The sequence below is a fragment of the Parasteatoda tepidariorum genome, chromosome 8 (genome assembly GCF_982258835.1).
Source record: "Parasteatoda tepidariorum strain Cologne lab strain chromosome 8, Ptep-v5.0, whole genome shotgun sequence".
In the NCBI taxonomy this organism is placed as follows: Eukaryota; Metazoa; Arthropoda; class Arachnida; order Araneae; family Theridiidae; genus Parasteatoda; species Parasteatoda tepidariorum.
In genome coordinates this window covers 15,164,451-15,172,500 of record NC_141762.1, presented here as the reverse complement: position 1 = coordinate 15,172,500, position 8,050 = coordinate 15,164,451, and the positions used below count along the sequence as shown (strand labels likewise).

General features: G+C 38.1%; 1 pseudogene; it reads right to left on the bottom strand.

The window, feature by feature from the left end:
• Positions 1–4,089: 4,089 nt before the first annotated feature.
• LOC147805750 (ribonucleoside-diphosphate reductase subunit M2 B-like) lies at positions 4,090–5,872 on the bottom strand (annotated as a pseudogene).
• Positions 5,873–8,050: the final 2,178 nt, after the last annotated feature.

Below are 8,050 nucleotides of genomic sequence, written 5' to 3'. Positions count from 1 at the left end.
GCAAAAATTTTATCGTTAAATAATGATTTTCCAACAAAGCTCAAACATCCGTATTTAATGCATTACAGCCCTCTGCACAAGACACTCTTTCCGTTGGTTTACAATCCGCTCGAAAACCCATTATTGGTATTTTAGACTAAACATGTAACGATCTCTCTCGCTACCATCCGGAGGGAATTTTTTGTATCTTCGTTTTGCATCGTAATGACGACACACCTTGTAAACGCCCGCGCAAACACTTTCTTTCGGCAGATTGACATTGGAGTTGTCACTCTCGTCGTTGGATGCATCGATGGAAAAGACAGACTCGTCATCAGACACCTCGGACATGACTGGAGATCCAACAAAAGCTTTCATTTTCAAATGTTTTCGATTACCCGGTTGGGGTCTGTAATACTTGCGAACATAGTTTGTGGCATCCGGATACGCCTTTTCCCACGCCTCCTCTGGAACCACCGTCGCTTTTTGGTCCACATAGTTTTTGTAGGCCGAAAAACTTCTAAAGAAGGGTTTCAATTTTGAAAGGGGTACCAAGCCATTTTTCCCCAGACGTTCAATGTGTGACAATGAAAAAACTTTTTTCATATCGTCCTTGTAATCTGCAAAATAGTCGAGCATTGACTCGTACGCGTAGAACGCTGGAATTTTGCGAGGAGGAAAGTGTGGAGGTTTTACATATTTACGAGGCTTTGCTTTCTTGGTAATCTTGTTTCCTTTTGCACGTGGCATCCTTTATTTGTAAACAATCTCCCCGTAGTGAAAGAGGTTAAAAAAGGGAGACTTTTGCATTTTGTCGTGATTATCGTAATGCGCGTGATGATAATTTTGAAAAGTTTCCCAGTGCGCTAAAAAGTGACACGTGTAGATAAACAGCATTTGCCACGTGGTGTTGTGTCTAAAGTATTCTGCTGGATTATGGCAAGTCTCATCCAACAAAGTAAAGTTTATGGTGCCTCGTGCCTCGTCGACCATGTTATTGTTTCGACACACATTATCACAATAACTGTTTAGCGTCGCCTTAAATTCATAAAGATTGAAAACCACATGAAAACCTTTTCTCTCATGAGGCGTTTTACGTTTATTAGTTTCAGCGTACGACGTGAAAATTTCCTTTGGGCCATTGGGTTCGAAAAGATAATAAAATGTCAAATTATAATTTTCCAAGTCCTTGATGGGACGCCCAAATATGACATTGAGCATGGGAATCCACTCGGCCACCACCATATGAATTTGATGAAATTCTGTAGCAGAGTACTTATCCGCAATGTCCTGACATATGGTCCAAGCATCTTGCCACGTGCCGACGTGATTCGATGAGGTGCGACGACAACTTTGGGAATCGTGATGATCAATCGATCGTTGCATCTTGATTTTTTTAAAAAAAAGACAACTATGTGGGCCGCCTGGCTCCTTTTTTTAATCATCTGGATGTGTTTCTGGTGGATACCAGAGGATTTTAAAACAAAATCAAAAATTCAAGTACGTGAACCCATTTTCCAGCAAAATTGTACAGACAAACGCATGTTTTGCGTAGACGATTGTAGTTTCCTGTGCGTGGAAAAATCTACCCGATGCGTGGGGGGCGTGTGTGTAACAGATGGTCGAGCACCCATTGAATGCAATGAAGAAAAAGGCGGTCGATTGATGTTGACAAATGACGACGTGGCGCGATGGATTTGCCTCGGTACCGATGAAACTTTTTGGTCGGGACCTGCATGTGATACACTCAATCCCGATGTGTGCGAACAAGGAGCATTTTTATACAACGGACGAGAGAGTTTTTTGTGTCTCTGCCCCAATCCATACAAAAGGTTCACCGTCAACGGAAAACCACATTGTTTAGAAAAGTTTATGAGTAATTTCTTTACAGAGCAAGAAGTAACAGAGATGGGACCTCACATGGTATAGTTTGAAATGCCTCGTCGTGGTTCTTTAGGTACACTCTAGCGTGGGTACTTGGACTCAACTCGCAACTTTAGAATTTCTTGAAGCTCTCAACCTTAGACAATATTGGCTCAAGTTCAAACGTCAGAAGCATCGTAAAAAAAAAAAAAAGTTTTTTTTTTTTTTTTTAACAATGTGAACTATTTTAAATTTTCGTTGCAAATCCAATTTAAAAGCTTGGTGACAAAATCCTTCGAAAAGCATTCACACACAATGAAATGATCTCGCTTACAATCATACAACAAATTTTTAAAATCATCGGGTGGGTTCACAAAGATAACGCTCATGTAATCATCATCGTTAGTCTCCACGCTCAAAAATCCATCACTACCCACACATTGCTTCAGATTCACTTTGAGAATACCGGTCGTCTTGCAATTTAAAATCACGCTCTTTTCATTCATTTCCTTGAAACTGATTAAAGGACCAATGGCATTACATTTTTCACATTGTCCATTGCCGACAAAGATCGTTTTGAAAACATTATCCAAAACTTCACTCATAGCAATTTTAACAACCAACGTTGCAAAACTACCCACAATTTCAGCTAAATCGGCTTCGGCCAGGTCTACGATCCAATCATGTTCCTTTTTTTCACCATGCTTCAACAGGAAGCTTTCAAATACTTCATGGAGAGGAAGATTGTCGCAAACCATGTGAAATCTTCCATATTCTGCGTTACAATATACGTTTCCATACGTCCCGATCTTGACGTTGTAATTCAAGTAGGGTAGTCCCCAATATGCACCTAGCAATGTAATTTTCATGTTTTAAAAAAACGCCTTTATTATGTAACGTTTTTTCATGGGACAAACCAAATGGCGATGTTTGGACAAACGGTTTAAATTGACGGCGCTTATATATTTTTTCTGCTCAAGTATTTTTTCGACTCTCGTCCATATGGTAATTCCATATTCGAAGACCGTCAACGTGAAACTGGGTAGAGCAGAAAACTGCAAAAATATATAAGCACTTCTCAGAACGAAAAAATACTTGAGCGGGCAAATGTTTGATTCTTCATAGGAAAATCTGGAAATTTGGAAAATGGGGAAAACGCAAAACATTTCCATTTTTGAATCTGTAAATGTTATGTTTTGCTATTGAAAGATGAAAAAACTGATTAAAAAACTATACAACTTATACAAAATTAATGTGAAAATCACATTTAAAAGCTATTAAAATAGGATTTTGAGTTTAAAAGTTTGATTATAAATTTTAACTTTTAAACGATTCATGGTACCAAAAGGATTGGTACCTTGAATCGTTTTAAAGTTGCAGCTAGAAGGGGGGGTACTTTTAAACTCAAAATTCGGAATCGGCATGTTTTTACAGTCTCAATTACATAATTTTTCTGCCATTTTTCAATAATATATACCTAAAACAACAATTTTCAAGTAAATAAAATTGTAAAACGTTAAAAAAGAATTAAAAAAAACTGTCAAATATTAAAAATGAATTCTTTAAAAAATAAATAATTCAGTCTTTTGAATAATAGGGTTAATATTCCACAGTATTAAATAATGCTAAAGTTTTAATGACAACATAACTATTTAAGAAAAAAAAAAAAAATTTTTTTTTTCAATTACTGTTGTATGGGTCATAAAACAATGATGTCCACTGTTCAATCTTTTCATGATTTTCTCCGACACAATCCCACAGAATCTCAGAGCGTGAAAAGGATCTAGTCCGTATGAAATTGTCAATTCTTCGCAGCAATATCTTACCAAATGGGTTTAAAGCAAAATTGGTCCGTTTTAAAACCAATTTGAGCACTGGTTCTTTTTCATCAATATGAATTCGTTCGCGTTCTTTATTTAATAGACGAAAAGTAAGGTTACAATATGAACCAGAAGGAATTATTTGATATACTTTCACCCCCGGAATTAATGAATATAACCAACCTCTGGCATCTCGTGGTATTTTGATCTCGATATCAGTAGACACTATTTCCTCGCTCTTTTTCCCAAGGGTGTAATTACCATTAGGAAAAATCTGTACGACATTTTCAAAAACTTTTGGCTCCGTCCCAAAGAATGGTTCTTTCACTTTGTATAGTATTATGCGTCGATCTTTTTCCATCATAATAAGATTAGGTGGAAATGTTGAAACATCCAATACCGTTGTATGCAGCAAGGTTATATTTTTCAAGTCGTGGGAGCTCCAAAAAATTCTGATGAGCTGAGATGCACAAGACTCGGCACTTGGTTTTAGCTTACAACGTTTAAAAAAAAAAATATTGGATAACGTGTTGCTCTTAAAAATCCTCTTCCAAAGAAAACTCGTGACTCTTTGAGAGCACTCCACACTTTTGATACTCTCCCACCCGCTTTTCAAAAAAATTGGTCTTTCCCTCCAAACTGATATTTTCCATAAAATCAAATGGATTTTCCTTTTTGTAAAACTTGTCACATCCCAAGTCCACCAACAAACGATCTGCTACAAACTCAATGTATTGATTCATCAATGTGCAATTCATCCCAATGAGGCTGACTGGTAGAGCTTCTGTTAAAAATTTTTGCTCGATGGACACTGCATCTGTTATGATTTGCAAAATTTCTTCTTGTGTGGGTTTCTCTTGCAAATACTTGTTGAACAAGAGGCACGCAAAATCACAGTGCCATCCCTCGTCTCGACTGATGAGCTCGTTGCTAAAGGATAAACCAGGTAAAAGACCACGCTTTTTTTATCCAAAAGATGGCTGCAAAAGACCCGGAGAAAAAAATTCCCTCCACGGCCGCAAATGCTACCAGACGATGGGCAAAGGAGGGATGCCGTATCCAGTTCAATGCCCAATCGGCTTTTGCTTTCACGCAGGGCATTTCTTCAATGGCGTGAAATAATGTATTTTTTTCTTTGGGATCCCGAACGAGTGTCTCAATCAATTCGCTGTACATTTCTGAATGAATATTTTCCATGGCAATTTGAAATCCGTAAAAACATCTGGCTTCCGTGATTTGTACTTCTGTCGCAAAGCGCTCCACCAAATTTTCCACGACGATACTATCGCTTGCCGCAAAAAACGCCAACACATGTGAGAGGAAATGACGCTCATCAGGTTTTAAATTATCCCAATCTGCTAAATCTTTGGATAAATCCACCTCTCCTACTGTCCAAAAAGAGGCTTGAGCTTTTTTGTACATGTCCCAAATGTCTGGGTATTCTATCGGGAATGTCACGAAGCGATCCGGATTGGGTTCCAGTAGCGGTTCTACATACAAGAAAGGTTTGCGTGACTTTGGGACTAGTTTTAAAAGATTAAAAACAAAATCTTTGTGGTTTCTAATGACTTCCGTTGCCACTGAAATGTTGAATTCGTTAAAATTTTCAGTATCCCAAAAATCCACGTCTCGATATTGATAGAAATTTGGATCCAAATCCTTCAGCACATCCAATTTTTTGCGCTCAGCCTCTTGAAAAAAATTGTTGTAGGTTTCGAGTGTATCGTATCGCTCCAATTCAAACTTGCGCCCTCTTTTTCTCATTCTTTTGTATCCCGCTTCAACAGCTTTCGGTGATCCAGCAATGGATGAACCATAATCCAAAATGAGTACGTGATCTACACCCAAATGCTTCAAACGCTTCCTGTAATATCTTTCCAAAGGTCTCCAATCCAATAGACCGTCTGAAAATTGAATACAAGATAGCAAGGGACACCTGGAAGTGATGATGGTCCAGTTGGATGCGCAGGTTTTTTGCAGGGTGGATACCTTTGCTTGCAGTCGAGCAGCAAAATTTTCCAAGACCAAGTAATTGCGTAACGTGTCATTGTTTGAGTCGTGAAAGAAATCTGGGTCAGTCTCTATCATGTCGACACAATCATCTATGTAACCATCAACCGTTGGATAAGAAAAAATTTTCATAACAGTAGTTTTGACGATGCCTACAAAGGAGGCTTGAATCTCTACAAGTATTTTGACCATAGCCGTCAGCAGTAATAATTTGATTCAAGCAAGAAGCCACATTTTAAATAATCCAAAAAAAAAAATATTTTTTTTTTTTACACATTGTTACTATTCAATAATTTCATCACTTGCTCTTGACCAACTTGTTGCCAATTTTCTTCACAAGACACATAGACTTGACCCAACTCATTTAAAATTTCTGTCGTTACTTTTCTAACGTCGGTAAAATATTCCGCATTTCTATGTAAAAATGTTTCGGCCCACACTTTGACTCGATGTGTTTGCATCGCAATTTCATCGTTGAGCATGAGGCTCTGCAATTCCCGAGTGTACAGTTGCAACAATGCCAAAAAAACGACGCAGCCTGAATCCGTTCCACCCAAACTACTTAGTTCGGGTTTGTTATCCAACCATTTATACATTTCACGTACAGATCGAGCGTGTGAGCGATAGTCGCGACGCATGCTATTTGGATGTATCATTGCCAACAAGTAAGTTTTCAAATCTTTTGATTCCAGTCCGTCAAACCCGTCTACTGCCAATAAACGATACATGTCACGGTTGCCCACGTCATGACTTGTTGTATTTTGACTTAACCACTGTTTGAACAATACGCACCAATCCGTTTCATCAGAGGGCAAGAGCTTTAAATTTTTTCTCCTTACGCCTTTTGAGAGTATCGTCACCAATTCTTCGCGAACCAATCCATCTTGAAAATCTTCCAAATCATTGTCAATATGTAACCATTTAGCGACTTGCTTCAACACATCCCATCGATGTTTTCGAATCGTTTGCCGTCCCAGGAAACAGTGACGCGCCACTTCTTGGTGCAACAACCTCTTCAAAATGTTATGAGAGGAGCCAGTCTCGAAAGGTTTCTGGTGAAAGTGCTTTAAATGGTTTGTGCTCTGGCCAAATTTTGTTGATAATCCAGGTTGGCGCAACAACCGTTTGTGTGTCATAGGTTTTTTGAAAGAGCTTTTGAACGATTCTGGATGAGACATCTTGGGCAATGCGTCCGAAATGATTCAATTCTCTTTGAACAAAAATATCTGCGTATTCCACTCGAACACAAAGTCTGGTAAATTGTTTAATAAACCACACCAATGGTTTGTTTCGTAAAGACAAATGGCGTTGCAAGTCTTGTTCAACGTTAAAGTTTTTGGTTGTCTTCATCAAAATGACGTATTTGCAAGTATCGGGAGACACGGCTGATCTCGTATTCACCAGCTTTGCATTATGCCATTGATCAAATGATGTTTCCATGAAAAAAGACAACGATGCAGCGTAGTGGCAGAAGGTTTACAGTGGATCAAATCAATGACATTCGAGAAAGAGTAAAAACTTTGAGACATGTAGATGAAATGGCTCTATTGGTGCATTTGTTGCTCGAAACTAAACTAAAACTGAATGATTTGTTGACTTGGTTCAACACGGATAAAACCAAACGTATGGAATTTTTGAAAATGCATCCAGAGTGTATGGCCAACTATGCTCGCGCACCCAGACTCTTTCCTAAAACACACCAAGAGTACTTGAAGCAATGGAGTAGAAAATGCCTCGAGTGGTACGGTGTTCAAAGGGCAACGTTTGAAATGTTAAAACGTTCAATATCGTTCTATACTGCAAGCTGATGAGTTGTCAGAGCTTTAGAAAATTCTCATGCGTTTAAAGTATCAAGACTCACCGCCTGCCTTTAATACACAACTTCAAAAAAAAAAAAAAATTTTTTTTTTTACAAGGTTATTGACGTTTAAGCTTCAGCCAATATTGTATAAGGTTGAGAGAGCTTCAAAAAATTCTAAAGTTGAGACCTTCAATAAATTTTAAAGTTGGGAGTTTTAAGAAATTCTAAAGTTGCGAGAAGAAGTTGCAAATTCTAAATTTGTGTGAAAAGATGACAACATGGATTTATAAACATTTTTTTATTTTTTTTCACAAGCGTAATACAAAATTATTTTCATAATAATAATAATAATATATATTAAATGCGAGCATACTACAAAAATAAACACTCACATTCGATGTGGGATCGGTTCCATTCCCAAATGCAAAAATTTTGAAATGCCTTTCGTCACGGCAATCCACCTGTGACATTCTGCCCTCGAGCAATATAGACACCTGCTCGAGTCTATGGTGGCATCTGGTTTCAATACCACCGCTTTTAGTTCCTTGGCTGGATGAAAGGGGGTAGCCTCGCCAAT